The sequence below is a fragment of the Macaca fascicularis genome, chromosome 5 (genome assembly GCF_037993035.2).
Source record: "Macaca fascicularis isolate 582-1 chromosome 5, T2T-MFA8v1.1".
NCBI lineage: Eukaryota > Metazoa > Chordata > Mammalia > Primates > Cercopithecidae > Macaca > Macaca fascicularis.
The window spans coordinates 111,994,474-112,018,953 of record NC_088379.1 but is presented as its reverse complement, the minus strand read 5'-3'; the positions used below and the strand labels follow the sequence as shown (position 1 = coordinate 112,018,953).

The 24,480-nt window shown below is 34.8% G+C and overlaps 1 non-coding gene across 3 annotated transcripts in view; it reads right to left on the bottom strand.

The window, feature by feature from the left end:
* Positions 1-953: 953 nt before the first annotated feature.
* Positions 954-24,480, bottom strand: part of LOC101865655 (aminoacyl tRNA synthase complex-interacting multifunctional protein 1) — a 29,486-nt gene continuing 5,959 nt past the window's right edge. For all 3 annotated transcript variants that reach the window (XR_006698260.2, XR_010586942.1, XR_006698259.2), the window contains exons 2-7: positions 23,209-23,342; positions 20,776-20,889; positions 20,093-20,260; positions 16,762-16,973; positions 11,670-11,838; positions 954-1,200 (exon numbers count right to left, since the gene is read on the bottom strand). This is a non-coding gene — a transcript (aminoacyl tRNA synthase complex-interacting multifunctional protein 1). The remainder of the gene's footprint in view (positions 1,201-11,669; positions 11,839-16,761; positions 16,974-20,092; positions 20,261-20,775; positions 20,890-23,208; positions 23,343-24,480) is intronic.

Genomic DNA, 24,480 nt, shown 5'->3' with positions numbered 1-24,480 from the left:
ACATGTGTGTGTAAGCCCAAATCATCAGTAATCACCTGAAGGCTGATGACCTGTAGGCTCATAAGTCCTCAATTAATTTTTATTGCTCTTACAATATTTGTAAGATGAGTAAGAATAACTATTTGACACCTTAATATTAAGTATGGTATATGTTAAGTTTTAGGCTATAATTTCTTTTAATATACTGACAATATGATGATACATGAAAAAGCAAAATATCAGTCTGTAATAAGATATAAATTATCCTTTATTATGTACCCAAATAATCTTTATAAAGAAGCTAGAATTAAAAAAAAGAAGGATTGCTGCTTTTATGATCAATTTATTAGAAACTACTGTGGCAACTGTTTACAATGGGTTCATTCTTTAGAGCTAGTTGAAACTTATTACTATTATTCTGCTAAATAGAAAAACTTCAAGCCAGTAGGAAATCTCAGTTTTTTTTTTTTTTAAATCGCTATTATTGTATTATTAGTCAGGGTTACTCTGGCAGCAAAGCAAAAATGTTCAGATGCCACATCTCCTAGCTTTTATGTTTGGCTTTCAGAATGAGCAGTTGGTCATTATCAATATTATTATAATGTGACCAGTTAATAAGTCTGACAAACATTTTCCAACTTGTCATTTTTGAAAAGGAGAGGATATTTTTGATACAGACACACAATATACAAGAAATCCCAGAGCCTGAAACTTCATGCATCCTGTGCCTACAAATAAGAAACTAAATATTAATCTAGTTAGTTTTCTATGGGTATAAAGAAAAAAAACCTGCTAATCAATATTCCTGCTGAAAAATAAATTATTAGAAAATATAGGCAACTTCCGCTCTCCATTATAAATGATCAAAAACCTAGGTAAAAATCTAGTGTTTCCCCAATCAGTGAAAACAATATATACCAGGTAAATGACTAGTCAAGTCTAGAAGAGAATAACACAAAAATGAGCCACTCATATTTTAGGTACAAGTGACAAATGTATTTCTCTTTATTATTTTTAAGGTTTTTTTTAAATGTCTTTTGGTAGTGGAAGCATTTTATTTGATTCCACTGTTGCTCATGGTTTGAGCCCTACATAATCCCTTCCCTTTCACCTCAAAGGGAACTCCTTTGTATGTAGCCACACACTCATCATTAGTGTGAAGATCCGGCTGGATCTGCTCCCAAATCTTCTTCTTAGGATTCAGCTCCTTGTCGGGCTCTCCTGTGTAGGAGAGAAAAAGCACAAGAAAATTATACAGCTAAAATACAAAAATATTAAAGAGACTGTTCACAGACATTTCCAGTGAATTGTTTTGGCAGCATTTTCTGATTTTTGGACCTAATCAAACTTTTAACATTTACTTTATTATGTCAGCAGTTTATATTCTTGATTGGTAAAATAAAATAGTTATTGTTGTTTATGTAAAAGATATTATATTTTACTCATAAATATTTTTATAAGTAATAAAGCTTAATGAATTGTATCCAAATTATCAAAATAATAAAATGGAAGATACTCACTGATATGGTTTGAGTCCGTATCCCCACCCAAATATTATGTTCAATTATAATCACCAATGTCGGAGGTGGAGCCTGGTGGAGGTGAATGGATTACAGGGGCAGATTTCCTCCTTGGTGCTAGTTTCATGATAGTGAGTTATCCTGAGATCTGGTTGTTTAAAAGTGTGTGGCACTTCCCTGCTCTCTCTCGGTCCTGCTCCTGCCATGTAAGATGCTCGCTCTTGCTCTGACTTGATTTGACTGCCATGAGTAAAATTTCTGAGGCCTCCCCAGAAGCAGATGCTGCCATACTTCCCGTACAGCCTGCTGAACCCTGAGTCAATTAAACCTCTTTTCCTTACAAATTACCTAGCCTCAGATATTTCTTTACAGCAGTACATGAATGGATTAACATACTCATTTTATCATTAAATATAAAGAAAAACTGTGAAGAAAAAAAAGTCTTTTGATATGTTATATTTTTACAACTGGTAGAAGCAGCTTATGCTTTACTATGTTTCAAAATACAAAATGAGCAGCTAGATCACTGCTCTAGTGCTTAAAGATTTCTTATCAATACTGGAGATTGGCTTAAATTTTGGGTTTCTCTAGCTAATGATGATAACTACTTTGGATTTCATTTGCTACCCATTCTGTTCGGTGAGATGTAAAGAAACAGAAAGGAGTAGTGAGGAGACAGGGACTAGTATTTTCTAAGCACTAGGAATATATGTTGTTGCCTAAAATTCACATAACTCTGACTAATTTTAAGTAAAAAGAAACTGAGGCTCAGAAAACACAAGTTGCTCAATGTCACATAATCAACAAAGCCCATGTTCTGCTAGTACAGCATTCTGCCCACTGACAAACCATACTTTAGAAAGTAAACAACCCTCTTACATGTGGTTAATACCCACAACCCCTCTATTTATAGTAACTCACAGTATAAATTTTATAATAAAAGAAAAATTAGTAGTAGAGCACATCTGGTTTAGGCTTAAAGACAAGTAATATACCAAACAACTCCTCTACTTAATGATAGAAAATTAGAGAGTAAAGTTTAATGTAAGTTCAAAGCTGAGAATGCTCAATATTTAGAATGAAGAATCAGTCAGTTCAAGAAACAATGAAGTAACATATCTCTTAAGCTGCAGAATTTATATTAGGAATATAAAATATATTCATATCTTATATTAGGAATATAAAATATACTCACATTTTATATTTATATTTTATATTCTGATGACATCTTATTATATAAAATAGTATTTATTTTCCAGTCATATATATATAAGAATAACAAAACTGTGTAAATTAGTTGGTCATTGTAGTTTTGTTGTTTATTAGCTCTTCAGAAACTATGAAACTGGCAAGAACATAAAACACTGCCTTCTAACATGCAGGCTTTCGGAGATAACATAGTAGTTAATTGAATGATACACCTACAGTAGAACATGTAATGAAACTAAGACTGAAAGTGACTGGTATAAAAAAATAAGGATTTCTCTTACTCCTTTAAGGACATTTGATTCGACAATAGAGAAACTAGTAAGTAGAATGGAAAAAAAAACCAATAAATAAAATTCAATTATATTGCTCCTTAGATCCATAAGATTTTTATTTTTTGTTTGTAAATCATTCCTTAATCTATAATCATAATCTTGTACATATATTGTGTCGCAAAGTGGGCACTCCAGGATTCTAGAAGGCTAGAGGCAGAGATACTGTTCAGGGAGGTCTGAGCACTGACTCAGATTTGCAACCTTTGCAACCTTGGCCCAAAAGGACGTTGCCAAACTGATAATGAGTTAGTTAAGAAGCAGACTGACATACATGCTTCTTATAAAGAATACAGATTGTGTGGGTAAATTCTTGCTGCAAGCAACATAAGCCCTAAGTATAAAAAGCTGTGATGTAGCACAAAATTAACCTTCTCAGATCTAGAAAGACAGTGCCATGTAAATTAGATAATATCCATAATAATATACAACATGTATATAGTGCTTACTAAGTGCTGGTCACTGTACTGAGTGCTGTACGTATATTAACTTGTTTAATCCTCTCAGTACATATGTAAGAAGTAATATTCATTACTTTCATCTTACAGATGAGGGTATTGAGACACAAAAGTTACAGCAAAGAATTTAAAATACCAGGCAGTTGGCTAAGTGTTTTAAAAGTCAAAGCTTATAAACCCAGTTAAGACAAATACCAATTAAAATCCCCTTCTTATAGATGAAAAAGCTGAGGTTCGGAAAGATTTGAAGAGGATGAGTAAGCAAGCCATGCAGCTACCTTGGGAAAGAGCTGGTGGCTCAAGTGGGGTGAGCAAGGAAAAGTTGGAGTTCGTGAGATTAACAAAATAATGGGAAATCACTGTAAGAACTTGGGCTTGTACTCTAGGTGAGATGAAAAGCTTCTGAATAGTTTCGAGCAGAGTAATATAATCTGTTAGATCACTCTGGCTGCTCTAATTGAACATAAATGGAAGAACAGAGAGGGCAAAAGCAGGATGATCAGTTAGAAGACTTATGTAAATATGTAGATAAGAGATGTTGGTTTTGGGACTAGGGTGCTAGTGGTGGAGTTAATAATAATTCTAGGTATGTTCAGAAGGTAGAGCCACTAGGATTTTCTGAGCAGAAGATATAGGGTATAAGAAAAGCAGTTAAGCAACTAGGAGGATGGAAATGCTATCAAATAAGATGAAAAATACCATGGACAAATGGAATTCTAGGGGAAAGAGTAGGATTATGTGTCCTTCCCCCTTGGAGCATGTACATCAAAGAGTTCATCTGGCAGCTATCTAGCTTATCTAAATGACTGGGTAAAATTGCCCAAGGAATAAGCATGGAAAAAAAAGAGGTCCAAAACCAAAGTCTGAGGTCCTATAACAGTAAGAATCCAGGGAGGTAAGGAAGAATCAGCAATGGAAATGATAGCGGCAGCCAGTGAAGCAGGAGGACCACCAGAAGAGTATGGTGCCAGAAGCCAAGTTAATTAATAACAAGACTGAGAACTAGACATATAGCTACAGGGAGTGATTGGTGATTTTACCCAGAGCAGTTCTGGTGAAACAGTGGGGAAAGAAACCTGATTAAAATGGGTTTTCAAGAGGAGGAATCAAGCATAGACAATTTGGATTTTTAACAAATGGACTTAAAATTTAAACCTATACTTCCTAATTAGCTATTAATTTCTACTATTAATAAGACTCGATATCAATAGAAATAAGCATGATCTTGGAAGACTCAATATCAAAATTTAAACCTATGCTTCCTAATTAGCTATTAATTTCTACTATTAATAAGACTCGATATCAATAGAAATAAGCATGATCTTAGAAGTTAAAAGTCTGACTGTAAATTCCTATTTATTATTTGATCATAAATAGCGCATTCTCACAAAGACCTGTCATTGTCTTTGTCTCCCAGCTGTAATACTGTTTTCAAGTTAGTTTTGCTTGGTGGGAGTAGAGTGGTGAGCATATGCTCCATGAATTTAAAGCCATTAGGCATCTCTGAGAAATCATGGAGACTGTGATTTTCCCAAAATGTAATTTCCAAAAAAATGTTATTAGAGCATAGACCACTATGATTCCTCATCTACCAAGGTTCAAGATATACAGATTCATTCAAAGTCAGGGGTACTTGTAAAATAAATAAATAAATAAATAATTTCCCTGTGTGTGTGTTTTTTTAAGACTAGTCTACTTCTGATTAGGAGGGTGGAAATGAGTTCCAAACAAATTAATCCATGCTTTCATCCATATTTTCTGTGTTACTATTCCATGTTAAAACTCTTCATGTTGTAGTATTTCATTAAACACAGTTAATGGAGAATTTTAAAACATGCCTATATAATCACATCAGCCTTGTTATTCAATAAAACTCAGCTATTCGCAATCAGAAATGACAAAGGTGACATTAAAACCAATCCCACAGAAATACAAAAGAACCTCAGAGACTATTACAAACATCTCTTTGCACACAAATTAGAAAATTGATAAATTCTTAGAAGCACACAACCTCCCAAGATTGTACTAGGAAGATAGTAAAAACCTGAACAGACCAATAACGAGTTCTCAAACTGAATCAGTAATAAAAATCTACCAATTAAAAAAAGCCCTGGTGTGGTGGCATAGTCCCAGCTACTTGGGAGGCTGAGGTGGGAGGTTCGCTTGAGCCTAAAAGGCAGAGATCGCAGTGGGCCAAGATAACGCCACTGCACTCCAACCTGGGTTACAGAGCCAGACCCCGTCTCAAAAAAAAAAAAAAAAAAAAAAAAAAAAAAGGCCCTGGATCAGATGGATTCGCAGCTGAATTCTACCAGATGTACAAAGAACTGGTACCAATCCTACTGAGACTATTCCAAAAAACTGAGAAAGAGAAGCTCCTCCCTTATGTATCCTGTGAAGCCAACATCAGCCTGACACCAAAAACTGTCAGAGACCATAAGGAAAAAAGAAAACTTTAGGCCAGTATCTCTGATGAACACAAACACAAAAGTCCTCAACAAAACACTGGCAAATAAAATACAGCAGCACATCAAAAAGCAATATACCACAATCAAGTAGGCTTTATTTCTGGGATGAAAGGCTGGTTCGACATATGCAAATCAATAAATGTGATTCACCACGTAAATAGAAGACCAAAAATTATATAATCATCTCAACAAATACAGAAAAAGCTTTAAGTAAATCTGCATCCCTTCATGATAAAACCCTCAATAGACTAGGCATCAAAGTAACATACCTCAAAATAATAAGAGCTATCTATGGCAAACCCACAGCCAACATAATACCTAATAGGCAAAAGCTGGAACCATTTCCCTTGAAAACTGGAATAAAACAGGGATGCCCACTTTCATCACTCCTCCTCAACATAGGACTGGAAGTCCTAGATAGAGCAACCAGGCAAGAGAAAGAAAAGGCATCCAAATAGGAAAAGAATAAGTCAAATTATCTCTCTTCAATAAGTTATGATTCTGTACCTAAAAAACACTAAAGACTCATCAAAAGGCTCCCAGAGCTGATAAACGACTTTAGTATAAAGTTTCTGGATACAAAATCAATGCACAAAAATCAGTAGCATTTTTATACACCAAAGTTCAAGCTGAGGGTCAAATCAAGAACACAATCCCAATTACAATAGGCACACAAAAAATGAAATATCTAGGAATGCACCGAACGAAAGAGGTGAAAGATCTCTATAAGGAGAACTATAAAATACTGCTGAAATAAATCACAGATGATACAAACACAAGGAAAAACATCATACACTCATGGATTGGAAAAATCAATATTGTTAAAATTGCCTTACTGCCCAAACTAATCTACAGAGTTAATACTATTACTATCAAACTACATACAACGTCACTTATAACAGAATTAGAAAAAAATTTTCTAAAATTTGCATGGAATGAGAAAAGAGTCCAAATAGACAAAATAATTCTAAGCAAAAAGAACATAACTGGAGGTATCACATTACCCAAGTTCAAACTATACTACAAGGCTACAGCGACCAAAACAGAAGTGTACTGGTACAAAAATAGACACATAGACAAATGGAACAAGATAGAGGACCCAGAAATAAAGCTGCACACCTACAACCATTTGATTTTCAACAAGTCAACAATAACAAGCAATGGGAAAAAAACTCTCTATTCAATAAATGGTGCTGGAATAACTGGCTAGTCATATGCAGAAGAATGAAATAGGACCCTTATATTTCACCATGTACAAAAGATAACTCAAGATGGATTTAAGAATTATATATAAGACCTAAAACTGTAAAAATCCTAGAAGAAAATCTAGGAAATACCCTTCTCAATATCACCCTTGGCAAAAATTCTAGGAAATACCCTTCTCAATAAAGAATTTATGACCAAGTCTCCAAAAGCAGTTGCAACAAAAACAAAAGTTGACAAGTGGGAGCTGATTAAACTAAAGAGCTTCTGCACGGCAAAATAAACTATCAGCAGAGTAAACAGACAGCCTGAGGAATGCGAAAAAATATTCACAAATTATTCATCCAACAAAACTCTAATATCTAGAATCTATAAGGAACTTAATTCAACAAGCAAAAACCAAATAACTCTGTTAAAACGTGGACAAAGAACATGAACAGACACTTCTCAACAGAAGACATATATGTCACAAACAAATATCAAAATGCTCAACATCACAGAAGTGCAAATCAAAACCACAATGAGATACCATCTCATACCAGTCACAATGGCTATTACTAAGAAGACAAAAAACAAAAAACGAAAACAAAAAAAACACACAGATGTTGGCGAGGTGGTAGAGAAAAAGGAATGAAAATTAGTTCAGCCACTGTGAAAAGCAGTTTGCAGTTTCTCAGAGAACTTAAAACAGAACTACCATTTGACCTAGCAATCCCATTACTGGGTATATACTCAAAGAAAAATAGATTATTCTACCAAAAAGACAAATACACTTGTATGTTCACTGCAGCACTCTTCACAATAGCAAAGACATGGAATCAACTCAGGTGTCCATCAACAGTGGATTGGATTAAAAAAAAATGTGGTACGCATATACTATGGAATACCATGCAGCCTTAAAAAAAGAAAATTATATCCTTTGCAGCAACATGGATGCAGCTGGAAGCCACTATCCTAAGTGACTCAACACAGGAACAGGAAATCAAATACAATGTCTTCACTTACAAGTGAGAGCTAAACCTAAACATTGAGTATACACAGACATGAAGATGGAAACAAAACGCACTGAGTACTACTAGGAGGGAGGTCAGGAGTGGGGTGAGGGTTGAAAAACCACCTATTAGGTACTATGCTCACTACCTGGGTGATAGGATCACTCCTACACTAAACCTAAAGGACATACAATTTGCCAATATAAGAAATCTGTATCCCTTGAGCCTAAAATACAAGTTGAAAAAAAAAAACCCCAAAAACCTTAGTTTAATTTTATTGCACCATTAACAAATAATTCGCTCACAGACATACACACAAATCCTGAGTCATTTCTACAAATATGTCTCCAAATTGTTCTTACTTTTGAACCTAATTCTATTTATCTTCATTTATATCTGCCTTTCCCAATTATTCTAGTCAAATAAATATCCTTTAAATGCAGTCTTTTAATTTCCAACTGCTTTTCTTTTATCAGGTCCTTCCTCTTATATGAGATAAATACTTATTCTATATCTGCCAAGAATCCTTTCTCTTCTGCTTCAAAGACCTATTTTAAGAAACTTTCTCACACATTATGAAGCTTCATCTGTCTCAAGAGTATTTTTCTGTCTCAGGAGTATTTTTATTAGAGAAAACAGGCAATACAAAATGAAACTTCCTTTTAGATTATTAAAATCATTACATTTTAACTTAGATATTTTCTCTATATCCTGAAGTTGAGTAAAAACATGTGCAAGTATATTATTAGATGGAATTTATAATTATAAATCTAAACTTTTCATCTCTGTCTTTCTGTGTTGCAGCATGAGACAATCTACAGCGTAAGTGATTTTGCAGCACATTAATCTGTTCTCTCTCCATGTCATACTTTTCTGCTATGTTGGTGTTAATATTATTGCTTTAGTTAGGATAAAATCTCTCTGCGGTGTTGTGTTAGTCTGTTCTCACACTGCTAATAAAGATATACCTGAGGTTGGGTAATTTCTAAAGGAAAGAGGTTTAATTGACTCACAGTTCCACATGGCTATGGAGGTCTCACCATCATGGCAGAAGGTTAAAGAGGAGCATGTGTTACATGGCAGCAGGCAAGAGCGTGTTGTGTATGGGAACTGCCCTTTTATAAAACCATCAGCTCTCATGAGACTTATTCACTATCATGAGAACAGCACAGGAAAAACCCTCCCCCAGTATTCAATTACCTCCTACCAGGTCCCTCCCACGACAGGTGAAAATTGTGGGAGCTATAATTCAAGATGAGATTTGGGTGGGGACACAGCCAAACCATATCATTCCACCCCGGCCCCTCCCAAATCTCATGTCCTCACATTTCAAAACCAATCATGCCTTCCCAATAGTCCCCCAAAGTCTTAACTCATTTCAGTATTAATTCAAAAGTCCACAGTCCAACATATCATCTGAGACAAGGCAAGTCCCTTCTGCCTATGAGCCATAAAATCAAAAGCAAGTTAGTTATTTCCCAGATACATTGGGGGTACAGGCATTGGGTAAATACACCATTCCAAATGGGAGAAATTGACCAAAACAAAGGGCCTACAGGCCCCATCCAAGTCCAAAATCCAATGGGGTGGTCATTAAACCTCAAAGTTCCAAAATAATCTCCTTTGACTCCATGTCTCACATGCAGGTCATGCTGATGAAAGAGGTGGGCTGCCACGGCCTTGGGCAGCTCTACCCGTGGCTTTGTAGGGCACAGCCACCATCCCAGCTGCTTTCACAGGCTGGAGTTGAGTGTCTATAGCTTTTCCAGGCACACTGTGGAAGCTGTGGGTGGATCTACGATTCTAGGGTCTGGAGGACAGTGGCCCTCTTCTCACAGCTCCACTAGGCAGTGCCCCAGTGGGGATTCTGTGTGTGTGGGGTCCCATCCCACAGTTCCTTTCTGCACTGTCCTAGTAGATGTTCACGACAGCCCTGCTCCTGCAGCAAATTGCTGCCAGGACATACAGGGGTTTCCATACATCTTCTGAAATCTAGGCGGAGGTTCCCAAACCTCAATTCTTGATTTCTGTGCCTCCACAGGCTCAACACCATGTGGAAGCTGCCAAGGCTTAGGGCTTGCACTCTCTAAAGCAAGGGCCTTAGCTGTACCTTGGCCCTTTTTAGCCATGGCTGGAGCAGCTGGGAAGCAGGGCACCAAGTCCCTAAGCTGCACACAGCATGGGGGCCCTGGGCCCAGCCCAGGAAACCATTTTTTCTTCCTTAGGTCCTGTGATGGGAGGGGCTGCTGTGAAGGTCTTTGAAATGCCCTGGAGACGTTTTCCCCATTGTCTTGGCAATTAACATTTGGTTTCTCATTGCTTATGCAAATTTCTGCAGCTGGCAGAAACGGGTTTTTCTTTTCTACTGCATCGATAGTCTGAACATTTTTCAGACTTTTATGCTCTGCTTCCCTTTTAAACATGTTCCAATTCCAAACCATGTATTTGTGAATGAATAAAACTGAATGCTTAAGAGCACCCAAGTCATCTCCTAAATGCTCTGCTGCTTAGAAATTTCTTCTGCCAGATACCCCAAATCATCTGTCTCAAGTTCAAAGTTCCACAGATCTCTAGGGAAAGGGCAAAATGCCACCAGTCTCTTTGCTAAAGCTTAGCAAAAGTCACTTTTGCTTCAGTTCCCAACAAGTTCCTCATCTCTATCTGAGACCACCTCAGCTTTGACTTTATTGTCCATATCACTATCAGCATTTTGGTCAAAGCCATTCAACAAGTCTCTAGAAAGTTTCAAACTTTCCCACATTTTCCTATTTCCTGAGCCCTGCAAGTATCCAGGAAGTCTTTCCTATCTTTTTCTGAACCCTCCAAACTGTTCCAACCTCTGCCTGTTACAGAGTTCCAAAGTCGCTTCTACACTTTCAGGTATCTTTACAGTAGCGCTCCACTACCCAGTATCAATTTACTATATTAGTCTATCCTCACACTGCTAATAAAGATACACCCAAGGCTGGGTAATATACAAAAGAAAGAGGTTTAATTGACCCACAGTTCCACATGGCTGCAGAGGCCTCACAATCATGGCACAAGACAAAGGAGGAGCAAAGGCATGTCTTATATAGTAGCAAGCAAGACAGCATGTGTGGGGGAACTGCCCTTTTATAAAACCATGAGATCTCATGAGACTTATTTACCACCATGAGAACAGCACAGGCAAAACCTGCCCCCAGGATTCAGTTACCTCCCATAGGGTCCCTCCCATGACATGTGGGGATTATGGGAGTTACAATTTAAGATGAGATTTTGGTAGGGACATAGTCAAACCATATCAGGTGTTTTATACAACATGTACATTCATGGGGGGGGAGAATGGTTACAAGGTTTACTCAATGTGTCATCTTGAGGCAAATTTGAAAAGCTCAATAATAGTTAATAATGGTCATTTAATTTAAGCCTTATGATTCTTACACAGGACTGATTTTAACCTTTAAACATTACAAACATCACTTTGATAACTGATTCCAAAACTATTAAGTAATTACTAGTAAATACCTACCTGGGAAAGCATCAAAAGTAATTCTGTCTCCAGGAACAGACCCATTTGGAGGAGCCAAGATTTCAACCTTCTCTGGTGAACTAGCACACATGAGCATTGCTTGAGATAATACTCCCCTCATCTTTGCAGGTTTCAGGTTACAAAGTAAAATCACCATCCGATTTTGCATCTGTGTGAAATATAAACTGGTAAGTAAACATGTACACAGATTAAGCCTAATCATATCCAGACTACATTAAGCTACACCTAATATGCTAAGTATCAAATGTTCTACTTTTGTGGATGTACCTTTGTCTTTGTGTGCCCAAAGTCTCTTATTGTTGTTATAAAGCTTTGCATAAACATGAAAAAAAAAAATTCCTCCAAATTGATAACACATTATGGTTGAAAGAGCAGAGGAATTTCAGTTAAAAATTTACTGAATGAATAAATAAATGAGTGAAATAGATTTGGTTGTGAATTTCAGCTGCCATTTACTAGCAATGAGAATGCATAAAGTTGACATTCCTGTTTCCTCAAAAATGAGAGAAATAATATTGAAGAGTTGTCATAAGGATTAAATCGTAATATGCATATAAAGCATTTAGCCTAGCAATAGAATTAAAATGGACACATTTACACATGTGCATTTTCTTCCCTATACATTTGATCATTTCCAGAGCTATGCTACATTTATTTTTTAATTAAAAAAAAAATTGGTTGGGCATGGTGGCTCACGCCTATAATCCCAGCTTCTTGGGAAACTGAGGCAGGCAGATTGCTCGAGCCCAGGGTTTTTTTTTCAAGACCAGCCTGGGCAAAATGGCAAAACCTAGTCTCTACAAAAAATAAAAAATTTCCCTGGGCATGGTGGCATGCGGCTATAGTCCCAGCTACTTGGGAGGCTGAGGTGGAAGGATTGCTTGAGTCTGGAGGCTGCAATAAGCCTTGATTATGCCACTGAATTCTAGCTTGGGCAAGAGTGAGACCCTATCTCAGAAAAAAAAAAAAAAAAAAAGATCACTTAACAATTCCAGCATCATGCAACATGCAACTAACATGCAGGGCTATTTCTACAATTTTTTAATGGAAGCAAATAGAAATTTCTTTAATCTTCAAATTTGAAGTGTCTTAATTTTTTCTCCAACTAGCAAAAGTAAGAAAAATAGTTATTTAAATTCTTCCAACATGTTTAAAATGAATCATACAAGAGGATTATTGCTTGAAGGAGAAAAAAAGATGTATTCTAGATAAAAGATGGTTTTATAAATAAATGTTATATGCGAATTTACTCTGAAATACTATGATTTTAAAAAATGAGCCTAAGAGTCAAATTCGAAATGAATTAGGGGGTCTTCATAAACAATATTTCTCTTCAAATGCTTCAAATAACTTGACAATGTCACATATATGAGAACTTAAAAGTTACAGCAAAAATGTTTAAGAGTAGCAAAAGGATTAGTTAGAAGCAATCCTTTAAGGATCTGATGATAGCTATGAACCTTTTCCCTAGAAAAAAGTACAACCTACAAAATAGAGTATGTAATTTTGAGTACTAAGTGCCCCTGCTTTATAGAATGTCTACTAGTACTATCTTCTTTTTTTTTAAACTTTTATTTTAGGTTGTATCTTGATGGGTTAGATACAGATGTTTATAAAAATAGCTTTGCTTATGGTTGTGAATGATGGCTGCTGGAAGAGAAAAAATAGTCCACAACTTATAAGAACAGAAAAGATGAAGCCCAAATGAGGAGTTTTTCCAATTTAAGCTGGCTCAAGATCAGTTGGTTCTTTTCTCCAGGGCTCCTAACTTCATAAGGAGTTATGAATCAGTCCTGGTCCTATGTAACATAAATATTAAAAAGTAAAAAAAGCACATGCATATGCCAAGTCTATTTCTTTTTTCCTAGATAAGAGAAACTTCACTGATCTCCTTAATTCCATCTTCCTCCCATCAACAGAGCAGCCAGAATGATCCTATTAAAATGTCAGGCTGACCAATGTTATTCTTTTGCTCTAAAATCCTACAATGGCTTTCATCTTACTCAGAAAGAATGCCAAACTCTTTACAATGATCTATAAGACATTTGGCACCCTTATCTCTGATTTCGTCTCCCATAACTTTCTCAGTTATTAACCCTGCTCTATTTATATCGGCCTCCTGTTCCTTGAACATCCCAGGCATCCATCTCTCCCAGGGCTGCCTGAAATGCTCTTCAGCCAGATAAACACATGACTTGCTTTCATTTTCTTAGACTTTTTCTCAAAAGTCACTTTCTTTATGAGGTCTTCCCTGGGCACTTTATATAAAATATCAGTATCATCCTGGCTTCGATACTTATTAGATTCTTTCCCTATTTGATTTTTCTCTTGGCACTTATCACTATTTAACATACTAAATATTTACTTATGCCTCGGTAATATTTCTGACTCCCTTATATGAATGTGAGCTTCATAAAGGCAGGGCTATTTTTAAAAATATGTTTGTTGCTTGGGTGTGGTGGCTCACACCTGTAATCCCAGCATTTTGGGAGGCCAAGGCAGGCGGATCATCTGAGGTCAGGAGTTCGAGACCAGGCTGGTCAACACAGTGGAATCCTGTCTCCAATAAAAATACAAAAAATTAGCCGGGCATGGTGGGCTACTTGGCAGGTTAAGGCAGGAGAATTGCTTGAATCCAGGAGGCAGGCAGTGGTTGTAGTGAGCTGAGATTGCCCCACTGCATTCCAGCCTAGCTGACAGAGTGAGACTCCGTCTCAGAAAAAAAAAAAAAAAAGTTTATCTATCTCTGTATTTTCATTTGTTTCTGTATCCTTTATTTAGGTGCTTAATAAATACTTGCAGCTATAAATATAATTGAATGAACACAGCGATTTGTTCAAGTTCACAAAACCAAGAAGCAGCAGAGTAGCAATAAACAAAGGCAGAACTATCCTAATGTTGAAACCTATATTCTTTGCAATATCTCCGAAGCACCATGGGACAGAGGAAATAAGTAGATGATTCAAATCACTATAGAAGACATCTAGAAAGAGGACATTTAAAACTATTATTGTCTTTGATTCTTTCCACTGTTATTAGATTTTTTAAAAACCACTTATTTCTTCAAGAAAGTAAATATGGTATTCAAAAGTAAAGAAAAAGGAAGAAAGTAAACTTTTGTTGAGGAGGTTTGAAAGCTTATAAGAAAAAAAGAGCAACAGTTAGAAAACACTGCTCTGAAGGGTATCATCATGGAGTATCAATTTGCTTTTAAAATGGTTATCATGCAAGGTTATCCTTCATAAAATATACCATCAATACTTTTCACATATTCCAAATACTCAGCTCTAATTTCACTATATAAAGAATTAAATTTTAAATAGGGAATAATATTATATAAACTGTCATGGTTTGTTTTCTGAAGTTACACAAAAGCACAGTTCCCGGTGCTAAACTCACCAGAAGAAAGGAAAAGTGGAGATACTCTAACTTCCTATCAATTTCTTTTATGAAACACTTAAAACCCAAACTTCACTGGCTCAGATAATTAATCATTGGAGACCTAAAAGAAATGAGCTTGTTAAGTAGGAAGCAGAAGAAATCACTTCCTTGTACTCTTGATGATAGGTCAATATTGATCCATTACCCGTACTGTGTTCCAGCAATGGTGAAATTAGAGAGCCAAAACAAAAGCCCAGGCCAGAGATCAAAACTACAATTTTGATGCAATTCTGATACAACTGTCTACCAAATAAGTAAAGGAAATGAGTAAGGAACCCTAGACAGAAAAAACAAGTAACACTCTTGCTTTTTTGAGACATGGTAAAAAAAGATACCTGAGTCTCTCCTTAACCTTCCATAAGTATAACACTAGCAGAAAAGTAAAGATAAATACCAAATAATCACAACTGACCTTGCACCTCAACTATGGAATGGTTGAAACTGTGTTAAAGAGTCTAACTTCCACCTAAAGGTGCTATCCATTACTAAGTGTTAACCAATTTCTGCCTTAAGAAAACAGCAGGGGGATGGGAAGGGTGGGGGTTGGGCTTAGCTCTGATTTAAGAAACAAGACATCAGGATTTTCATGTAAAATTCCATGTGTAAGTATTTTATGAAATACTATGAAAGATAAACTGAAACTTTTTGGGATTGCATTCTTTCCTTGGCCCAGCAGTTTGTAATTTATGACCTTGGTTATATGTATGGCTCTAAAAACTACACAGTACCTGTAGTTAGAAGCTTCATGACTAACTCCACCTTGAATGGTAAACAGTAAAGCTGAACAGTATAGGGATTAAAGATAATCGGCCTTAGAGTGAGATGAATAAGAGTGTGTGTGTGTGTGTGTGTGTGTGTGTATATAAAATGAATATGTGTATATATATAATGAGTGTATATACATATAACGACTGTGTATATATATATCTACAGATAGAGATATATAAGTTGATTCACTTTTCTAAACGTCATCTGTAAATGGGGATGATACTATTGAGAGTTGTATACAGTAAGAAATAAAATAGCATGTGAAAAAAATTTATCTATTAAGTACTTCTAACATAACAGTTATCATAATTATTTTTATCACTGTTTCATCATGGAATTTTATCATTCCTTGCTTTTTAAAATCATGTACTATAAACCCAGAAAGCACCAATCTAAAAGTATGAGAACAAGTTTTATTTCTCTAAAACCCAAAAAATACTTTCATACTTGAGGAAAAATGAGGAGAGGGGATCATGGAGATTGAACTTGTAATTTTTAATAGTATTCTTCTATTTATTAAAAATGGGATGTTTTGTATTTTGTTGTTAGATTTTACATATATAATATATATATAACTATAGTTTTTTTATGCAAAATACAAAAGTAAAAATATTTTAAAAACAGAAAATAATACATCTTTTCTTCTTCCTATCCTTATGCATTATATCTTAATTTACAGATGTTTTACAGGTTTTTGGTGGTTTTATGTTTTTGTGGAATTAACCACATTCAAACTAATTGACTGAGCTAATTAACACTGGCACATGTTGTATGGTACACAAAATTATAATAGAAAGATATCAAGAAATAGAGAATGAAAATGTTGAATGTACACAACAGGAATTTCAGTTGTACAGATTACCTGTTCAAGAGGAACATGATTCACCAAGCCACTGACAACTGTCCTTGGGGCTATTTCTCCAACATCTACTTCTTCTACATACAAAGAATCTGCATCAGGGTGTTTTCTGGCAGTTATGATGCAACCAATTCGAAGATCCAGACGGGAAACATCTATTGGCTTAGAGTCGGCACTTCCAGCTACTGATTGCTGTTTTTTCTCCTTCTTCTCTCCTAAAAAGTATTTATGAATGGATAAACATCAGAAATAAAACCAAACAAAAAAACACTATGAAAACTCCATGGTATCAATATTGAAGAGCTTAAAAGGAAAAAACAAAAGAACGTTTATCTCCTACCTTCACTTAAATAATAACAAAGAAAAAAATTATCCAAGTCATAAAATCTTGAATCCTATTTTATCTATTTCTCTGTTGTATTTCTACGTGAAGACATGGTGTGAGGTTGGCAAACTATGCTCATGGGACAAATCCAGCCTGTTGCCTGTTTTCAAAAATAAAGTTTTACTGGAAGACAACCATATTCATTCATTTACATATCATCTATGGGTACTTTTGCAACGGGGCAAAGTTGAGTAGTTGTGACAAAGGCTTTAGGCAGAAAAAGTTTGCCTTTCCCTGAAACAGGACAACAGAGAAACCTCTAAAAACTTTTACTACGACTCTTTGGAAGGTGATAAATACTTTACTTAGAAAGAACACCACAACCAGTACCCAAATGACAGAATGAACTAGAGTGGAATACAATTTCACTGATAAAATATTTTTCTCCTCACTTATATAAACTTGTAAGTATATAATTAATTTCTCCATTTCTTAGATTTCCCTGAAGATGTATTAGGATTTCAGGGTTATCCACAGTCACTATTTAAGCAGATAAGAATATTTTATTCTGATTATGTTTTCATAATTACATTTTTATTTATTTGCTGATAATGTATCTCTTACTAACACATGATTATTTTAGCTACTGAGTTAATTGTAACCTGCAAAGAGGACTCATATTCTGTAGGTTTACAATTAGCTTTTCTGGCCCCCAAAAAGTAAAACCAAAATAAAACCTTATTTACCTTTGAATCGAAAGTATAAAGATGAGCTGTTGTAGCTCGGAAGCATTCTTTCTCAAGTATAGATTTATTTAATCTTTCAACATATATTTACTGAGTGCTATGACACCGGAAATAGTAAGATGGGCAGTCCATATTGTCAAGGCACTCAGAATCTCTTTTAAAGAAGACAGACATGTATACGTATAATGAATATGTGATAAACATTACCTACACAAAGAAATATAAAAACTCAGTGAAGAATAATTATGCATGAAGCAGGAAAGGAGGATTCTGTGTAAAGGTACTCATAATTCATACAACAATAAGTTTACCAAAGAGAGGATGGAACTAACTTAAAATACTGGCCAATTTTTAATCTCATTAGCAAGTTTTAAAAAAATTCCATTTTCCATAAAGAAATTAGCAAAAGTTTTTTAAATGGTAAAAATCCAAATTATACAGAAAAATATGTACAATAAAATTACCAGAATATACCAAAAATCTTAATTTTTGTGTGATAAAGTATATGCATTTACTTAAAAAATACTGTACTATAACAATATATCTATATTTGTATGTATTTTAAAACTCGAATCTACTTCCTAGGCATTTGAAATACTTTTATCAGGAATTCCCATTCTAGAAATGATTGCAAATATTAAAATCTATACCAAGATATTTGTTAATTATCATAGGGAATTTCGGAAATATTTCACTGACAAATGGGTGATGTTCAATTAAGATATGTGGCAGTCTGGCTGGGCATGGTGGCTCACGCCTATAATCCCAGCACTTTGGGAGGCTGAGGCAGGTGGATCAACCGAGATCGGGGGTTCGAGACCAGCCTGACCAATATGGTGAACCCCTGTCTCTATTAAAAATACAAAAATTAGCCAGGTGTGGTGGCATGCACCTGTAGTCCCAGCTACTCGAGAGGCTAAGAGAGAATTGCTTGAACCCGGGAGGTGAAGGTTGAAGTGAGCTGAGATTATGCCACTGTACTCCAGCCTGGGTGACAGAGCAAGAGTCCGTCTCAAAAAAAAAAAAAAAGAAAAGAAAAAAGATATGTAGCAGTCTGGAAAGATTATATGGGCACCACAGCCCTTGCATGAGCAGAATCTGGCAGTCTTAACTAGCAGCTAAACACGGATGGAACAGCCCTCTATAACCAGCATCGTCTAATATGGTAGCTGCCAGCCACATAGGTTATTTCAATTTCAATTTAAAATTACTTTAATTAGAAATTCAGTTTAGTCATATTACCGACATTTCAAATCTTTAATGACCACATGTAGTCATTGGTTACCGTGTTGGATAATGCAGATATAGAGTATTTCCATTATCACAGGAAGTTGCATTGGACAGAACTGTTCTAATCCTATAACTCCATTTGTTCGTGTGGTCCTGTGTGCTCCCTCTTCCATCAAAGGAGAGCCTTGTTGCCTTCTCTAACTAGAAGACTGATTAATCCTGAATCAGAACAGTGCACCCTCCTTAGAGAACAGAATATGGATTCCACTAAGTTTGCAAGAACAGGTTATATAGTTGTTTTGTGTCTACTTCTTAACATATTTTATAAACTAGAAGAATTAGTCCGACTCGCTTTCATTATAATCATACCACCTAGTGGTGAAGTTGTATAGCAGAGGCTGTACAGCCCCTACCTACTTCTAACTAAGAGGTTACTGATGTTTGCCAAAGGAACTGGCAAGTGATTTAGAGGCTAAACTGGCTTGGGTTAGTTCATAAATCCCTCTGTCATGTTATATTTTCCAAAAAAAAAAAAAAAGTAAGTTTAAGTATAATGAGAGATATTCATAATTATTTATAAAGGCACCTTTTTAGACATATCTGGGGAAAGGAAGTCAGAAATCTTAGTTCAGACAGTCTGCTTTGACTGGTGGAATGTTCTTTTCCTATCTTCACAACTGGTCCTAAGCCAGTTTCCTATCTCTGACTTCTCTCAAACCATGCCACAAATAGATACCAAAATTCAGCCACACCAAACTACATATGGGTTTCTATACTTAATGTTTACTATCTTATGTTTTAACTTACGCCAGTCCCTCTGCCTAAAATGCCACGTTTACCCTGTTAATCTGGTCAATATTCACACACCATTTAGGACCCAGCTTGTATGTTCCAATACCATATTGTTCCTAATTTTATCCTAGCTCATGAAAGTTGAACTTTATTTTTGATACTATTATTATTATCATTATCAAAATTTGACATTTTCTGATAATCCAGTCAAGAGCTAAATATGCTTAAAGGTCGAAAATACCTTTTTTTTCAATTTTCTCTTTTGCTTTCTTTTCGTCTCCTGTTCCTCCTTTTATCTGTTCTTTGGTACCAGAAGATACAGCTGTTACTGGTGTAGACTGTACCGCATTTTCAGAAACCATAGAATTAGCTTGCAGTAGAGTACCAGATGGAAATGGTATTTGCTTCACTGAGACAGAAAATGAAATAATGTCATTCATATTAAACCAATAAATATGATAAAAAATATGAAATTGTGAACCATAAATAGAAACTCTTTTTAAATGAAAAATTCACTGTATATGGCTATCAAATATCCACTGTCTGAGACTATAAAATGGCTGCCAAAAAATTAAGCATATTTTAGCCATTATTGAGGTATCAAAGAATAAAGGCATGATTGCCATTTAATTAATAACTACTAAACTAAGAAACCTGCAGATAAGAACAACAGCTAACATGTATTATGAACTTACTATGTCCCAAACACTTTTCAAAATGCTTTATACGAATTAACTCATGTAATTCTCATACTCTAAGAAGTAGGCTCTATTCATGCCCCCATTTTATTGATAAATCTGAGTCATTCCGAAGTTATGAAGTTGTCCAAGTTGCCTGGATATAGATTCTTACTTCTTTCCTCACTGTTAGTGTGACTGGCCAACTTCTTAACTTCTGGATTACTCACTTTCTATATTTAATTACCTCCATTTTGAATTTCTGCCTGAATTAGCTCTTGTTTCAGTTCTTCAATTTCTTTCTTCAGTTTAGCATTTTCAACTCGAAGTTTCTTCTCTTCCCTCAAAGTTGCTTGCAAAACTAGGATCAAGAACATCTAGTTAAAATACATTTTTTAAAAAAGGTTTTGTATGAATACTATTTGAAAAGAAGACAGCCAGTATAACTAGAGCTAGGATAATACTAGCTCTAGTGTAACCAAATGTTTGGCTAGTGCCTTTATGCCAGTTTAGTATTTATTAAAACAACATGATATTTAAGAGAGTGAGAAAGGGAGAGAAAATATATGAAATAAGAGTAAAACAGAAAGACTTTGTTTATGAATCATTTTCCTAACTCCTATTAAGATGCTAGCTAAGATCAAATTAACACCTTTTCAGCATTGCAGCTATAATAAAGGGCAATGATAAATAACTTAAGAAGCTGGCACAAAAGTGCCTATGTGGCCAGGCGCAGTGGCTTATGCCTGTAATCCCATAATCCCAGCACTTTCAGAGGCGAGAGGATCACTTGAGCCCAGTAGTTTGAGACCAGCCTGGGCAACATGGCAAAACCCCATCTCTACAACAAATACAAAAAGTAGCTGGGGGTTGTGGTACATTCCTGTGGTTCCAGCTACTCAGGAGGCTGAGGTGGGAGGACGGATTGAGCCTTGGAGGTTGAGGCTGCAGCGTGAGCTGAGATAGTGCCACTGTACTCCATCCTGGGTAACAGAGCAAGACCCTGTCTCAAAAATATTTAAAACAATAAAAAATAAAATGTCAATAACAGATACTGAAAAAAAGAGAAGCATTATATTAAATTATACATATATTTTTTTATAAAGTCTGAGATGTTACCACACAAGCAAAAACTATTCTCATGTCTTTCTTTTTAGTCATTACCTTTTAAAAGAAGCTGAATATTGCTAAAGTCTGAATTAAGCTAATCAAACATTCAATGAGTGAAATAACTCAAGGATTTGCTCAAAATATAATGTATGTGTTAAAGGTGTGCAATGGGGCAACAAAAATATGAGAGAAAAATAATGGTTCTCAGTGAGGTTGGTACTGCTTTGTAGGTAGGATTTTGAAAATCTGTAGGATTATTTTTGATTGTTAGTACTGGCATTTATTGGGCAGAGGCCAAGAATGCCAGATGTCCTGCAGTATGCTGGATACTCCTACAAAATGAAGAACTGTTTCACCTTCTGCAGAACTTTCTAGTGGCCTATTATAAATTTGCATAGGTAAAAATCCTATTAACAATTATTTGAGCCTAGATTTTAACTATTCTTTATGTATAAACACAAAGTACTTTTAAGCATGCTTATTATACCCTAAATTTTCTATGAATCAAGTACCACATAAATCAAGAGTAGACTGTACCTCGTTTTATTCAAAGTATTATCTTATCAATCACTCATCATTTTGAATAAATCATCTACATCACTATCTGCTTCTGGTATCTGAGATACCCACACAAAGGCAGTCTGACTATACACCTATACTAGTTGGCATTGTACCTATTGCATTCTTGATGATTCCTTGTATGTGAATCATGTGGCATGTGACCCTGTTACACTGCCTTTAGTGGTATAATCCTGCTGAAGCATTACTTACTGAAATACATATTATTGTTACTACTACTTATACCTTTCTTTTTATTTCTCTTCTCTATTATATATAGGATTAAGATATGTTTTAAAATTATATATAGGTAGGTTATTTTTCTAGGAAATGTTTTCCTTACAGGATATTAACAGAGATTTTATAAAGCATTTATTCTAAATTGGGAGCAATTTGACCAAAAACTACCAGCATAGGCTACCAAAGAATAATATAAAGGTGAAGAATAAGTAGAAAGATTTTCGAACTGGCAAAACTAAAATGCTTGTCAAGATGCTACGAAATGGCCACCTATAGAAGACAAAATTCGATTTATAACATATATTATATTCTACAAGCAATGACCATGTCCAATCTCTTCATCTTATTAATAAAAAGAGAGTAAGAATTTTAAGAAAAATAATTTTAAAATCTCGAGAAACATTATTAAAAAAGAAACAAATAAAGTGGTATGGTAAAATTAGAAAAAAAAATTGACAACGTTTCTGGAGAGTAAATACAGGTTTTTGTAAGCCATTAGCTTATAAAATGTAGGAAAGTATTTCTACTAGTGACAGCAAAAGATTTTGAAATTTCTATTCTGACATTGACTATTGAGAATAAAATACATTTAAACAAACAAAACCAAAGCCAACTGAAGTCCTGAAGGTAGAGGTTCAGGTTTGATATTTTTCCACATATAACAAAAACTTCTAAGTAAAACTTAAATAACTTATATGGTAAACATTATTATTTCTCCATCAATGTATGAATTCATTTTAAGTATCTCCTTAAAAATTTAAAATTTTCTTACTTGCTTTCTCCTTAAGTAGAGAAATTTGCTGCTTAAGATATTCAATGATTTGATCTGCCTCTGCACCCTTCTGCTCCAGTCTCTTCAGAACAGCATCATTATTTGCCATTTTTGCCAAGAGACGGCAGAAAATCCTAGATGAAAAAATAAAAGTCATAAATTACACTGTGAAAAGAATAAATTTATACTATAGGACATTATGAAAAAGCAGTCTGAAAGGAAAAACATTTTCTACTGTAATAGATAAATATGTTAGAAAAATATGTTTCCTATGGAGAGCAACAAGCCAAACAAATAGCAGAAATGCTAAGTAGAATAATTCCTGAATCTATTTAGAAGAGGAAATATAGTTTGTTGCTAAATGCAGAAAACAGGTTATTTAGCCACATTTAAGGTTGAAAGGTTTTAAAGAAAGCTTCAGGTACACTAAGAGATAAGAATACCAATAATCCTAACTATGCTAATGAGAATTACACCTTTGTTCCAAAGTTAAGAGTTGCTGATTTCATTCCTTTTATATTTCTATATACTGGATCTTTCTACTGTGTATTCACGTAGGTACAATTTTCAAGAAAAAAAAGTCAATTAGGAAAGACAAATATTAAAAGAAAAAATCAACAATTAAGAAAATATTAATCATATGCTTGTTCAGATATGTCAACATATACCATTGTCTTTATTTTAAAAATTAGAATTGTATTTTTATAATAAATTCAGAGAAATTAAAAAAAATACTATCAAGGTACAGAAAAATGTATTCAATAAACATTCTGAGATTAATTCACCATGTTAAAGTTTAAACTGCCACATCCTAAAAAAAATAATACACTGACAATGGAGAGAGTTAATCGTTAGTAATACTATGAACTGTTCTTTTCTACCTGATTTAACAATAATTTATAATTCAAGGTATAACAATGATATAAGCATTGCTGAAATAATTTTCACTTTAAATAAATGAAGCAGCACTCAATATTAATGGTGAAATTTTGAATAAAAACTAGATAAGACACATAATAACAGATTGTTTGAAAATTTCAAATTATTATATAATATCAATCTTATATAAAAAATATTCTGAAAAGCCACAATAAACTGCCTGGTATTTATTTTTGAGGTGACTGTCTAGACCTGTTGGCTCATTTTTGAGCATTAGTCTATACTTAAATATCAGTTAAGATACTAGTTTTCTAGTTTTTTTCTTAATTTTGAAATTTGAACAAGATGATTTGAGCTATATCTTTTCAAAATGTATTTTTCTAAAACGTACCA